The following is a 3,623-nucleotide window of genomic DNA, read 5'->3' as shown; positions in this document are numbered from 1 at the left end:
CGGCTTATTATATATAGAATACACTATTACTACAAAACGTCTTGATGATTGTTGCCTGTAGGTGGCACTACTTGTTAATTAAGCGAAGTTTAAAACGATGATATTTCTTACAAAGTAATACGAATATTATTCATAAGTTTACGAATTGTGTGACTTTACCCACAACAACATGATATTGACACTAAATAATAATTAATAATAATTATAACGACGACAATATTAACAATGACAATAAGGATGATACTAAAAAATATTTATAATGGTAAAAATAAATTGATAATATAGTTTATCATTACTATCATTGATATTGTTTTTAATTGTTAGGTATTAAAGTTTTAAATTCAAATTTATAACTATCACAACTACAAAAATATAAAAATTTTTTCAAATATATGTGAAATTAAAAGCTTACAACTGATAATTTAGTGTTTATTTATATAAAATTTTATTAATGTTGCTAGATATTGTACGAAAAGTGATACTCTAATCCTTTAATCGATCTATATTAAAACTTTATAAACATTCCATTTCCGCGGGAAAAATACAACTTTTGATTTAAAAATTTTTCTTAATAAAAATCCCTGGAATTAATTATTGAACACCTTCCCATATATATTTTTCTAAATGTATTTTCTTCTAATTCAATTGCATTTATTAACTAGAGTCAATACTTATAAGAGCTAGAATTGTTTGATTTTGCTTTCTTCGGAAAAGTCAGCTGATCAAGATCTGAGTAATTCTGTTCGAGCCACGAACAGATACTACAAACGTCTTGATGATTGTTGCCCGTAGGTGGCACTCAGGGAATGTCACGTAAAATACTTAACGTACCATACTTAGTTCTATGCACGTATAATACACGTGAATTACCGGTTGGGTTTATAACGTGATGTAATTTACGTTAGGTATTTTAACACCATCTACCGAACTTTTGATGAACTCAAATTAGTAATTAAAAAAATATAAACTAAAAATTTATCATTATTAACCTCATATTTAATTAAATTTAAGTTTATACATTTATACATAGAATTATTATATCATAAAGAAAAAAATATCCAAAGAGGAGGTCGACCGAAGCACAGTTTTTAGGAAGAAGGAGGATTTCAGCGTATTCGTGAAAACGGAAAACAAGTTGAATCATGTGTAAAGTGTAAAAAAATAATGAATAATACCGCTGAACAACGATTGAAGAGTCACAGGTAAATTTAATCTTAGTCTCAATTTTTTTTTATTCTCTATGATTTAAAATTATTGTTCTATAAATTTATTTCATAGGAAGTCGAGTATTTGTGAAAACTCTGATTCAATTTCCGAATTTGAAAATAACTCTAATATGACATTGTCTAAATAACGAAGAAATTTTTAAGTAACTTTTTTTATAATAATCATTTCATTTGATCTAATTCAAGATCTATATTTTAAAAAATTTTATAAAAAATTATGGCCTGGATATGAAGTCCCTAGTAAAGTTAAGTTATCGTCAACTTGAAAAACCTCACGATAAATTTACCGATCGTAAACTAAACTTGAAGAAGAAAAAAAGTACATTATTATTTTGTAAAAATGTTGCTCAAACAAGTGGCTTAGAGATTATTGCTATAACAAGAACTGGAAATGATACATTATTTCTAAAGTCTTGGATCTTGGGAGAAGAACGTGATTATATAAGTAATTATTTGCAAATGATTAACGAGTCAAGCTCGATCACACTCAATAAGTATTATATTTCAGTGTATGTAATCAATCAGATTGAAAATCTGTGAACATTTTCTTTTGCCCATTGGAATAGCTCATCAGGTGTTTGAATTTGGTCGTCAGCTTTAGATTGGAGGTTGGCTCTGTCAACCTTCCGTTTTAATGTTCCGCGTTAACCATCACTTGGACCTTTTCCATGTGAAGTTGCAAAATAATGCCATTTGCCATAATGCCACTTGACCTTAGCCACGGGGTCTGCCAACTAGGGTTCCCCTATGATATAAGCCGCTCGATATCATCGGGATAGATAAAGAACAATTATTCAACCGGAAAAGACGCGATCAATTAATTATTTCATAGCTTAGGAATTTGAGATAAAAACAGACTTGAAAGTGTAGAATCATCCGGTAATCAGAAATATGAACTCTTTATCTAAGTAAACCTTTAATAATTATCATTTTAACAAAACTCCGCTGTCTCGACCTATTCGATCGTGACAGTAGAAAATTTGGTGACAGCGGTGGGATTCACTGGTGAAAGAGTTTCTTTCTGTGTAAAGTCATCTATTCTTAATTAAACTCAATTTTCATAACACTTATTACATAACACTATTACAACAACCGGTTTTTGAGAATAAATTATTTTACATCAAATAAACAAAATATAATCAAAGCCCACACATTGAGTATTACATCACTTTCTTGCATTATCTGTTAAATCTGTCAATTGACCATCAAACAAAAATATTTTTGGTTGATCTGTCGAGTACATTGGGTGTCCAAAATAGCAATAACGTTTTGGATTCTTGATGAGGATTTAATAGATGATTAGTAAGTTAAACGAAAAACAGTTGCGACGGCGCTTTATAGTTGCGTTGCGCTCCCTATTTCGTTTAACCAGTTGAATGATTAACCTGTTTAGAGCCTAAATCGTTCAACGAAAAAAAAAAATCTTTACACTTACATAATGAATAATTAGTAAGTTAAACGAAAAACAGTTGCGACGGCACTTTATAGTTGCGTTGCGCTCCCTATTTCGTTTAACTAGTTGAACGATTAACCTTTTTAGAGCCTAAATCGTTCAACGAAATAATCACACACTAGATTCAAATTTAGCACTTATTTCAAGAAATCAATTTCTTCCAAATTTAAAAATCTAAGCAAAAGAAAGTTGCGACGGCGCCTAAAAGGTTGCGTTGCGCTCCCTGTATTGTTTGGATTAGTTGAATGATTAACCTACACTGTGCCTAAATCATTCAGTAGAAAAATTTGGAACTCAAATTGATTTTCTCTAATGTTTTTTTTTTATGAGGAAAATCCGTGGTCGTAGAGCTAAATCAAAGATATTGCTTAGCAAACGATTGCGTCAAACACTGTATCCTTCTACTAAGGAGATTGAATCACATAGCGACTCTACACAGACAGATACTCAAACTAACAATACAACTATAAAAATCGATAACACACCATCATCATCATCAAGCAGTACAACAAGTACAGGAGAAATTAGTAATAAAGTAGAATTAATATATCCACCAATAGAAGAAAGGCCAGATATCACATCAGATTTTATATCTCAATTTATAGATTCCTTATTAGAACTTCATGAAGACGAATTAGAGCCACTGATAAAATTTGAATATTTTGATTATATAGAATTATTCGATTTAAATTATTTTGGTTGTTTCAACGAGAATAAATAAAAGAGATATTTATTAAACATTATTAATTGAATATTTTTAAGTCAAAAATATTTTATAAAAACACATTTTACACATAATGAAACGTAAACAATCGGGAAAGCAATATTATTTAAGATCTCAAACAAAAGAGTTAAGAATATTCCAGAAACTGAAAACTCTAATAATCAGGTTTCAAGTACTAGTAGTGACATTAATTCAGACAAAACCAGAAATTTAACCTTGC

The sequence above is a fragment of the Cotesia glomerata genome, linkage group LG8 (genome assembly GCF_020080835.1).
Source record: "Cotesia glomerata isolate CgM1 linkage group LG8, MPM_Cglom_v2.3, whole genome shotgun sequence".
In the NCBI taxonomy this organism is placed as follows: Eukaryota; Metazoa; Arthropoda; class Insecta; order Hymenoptera; family Braconidae; genus Cotesia; species Cotesia glomerata.
This window is presented reverse-complemented; position numbering follows the sequence as displayed.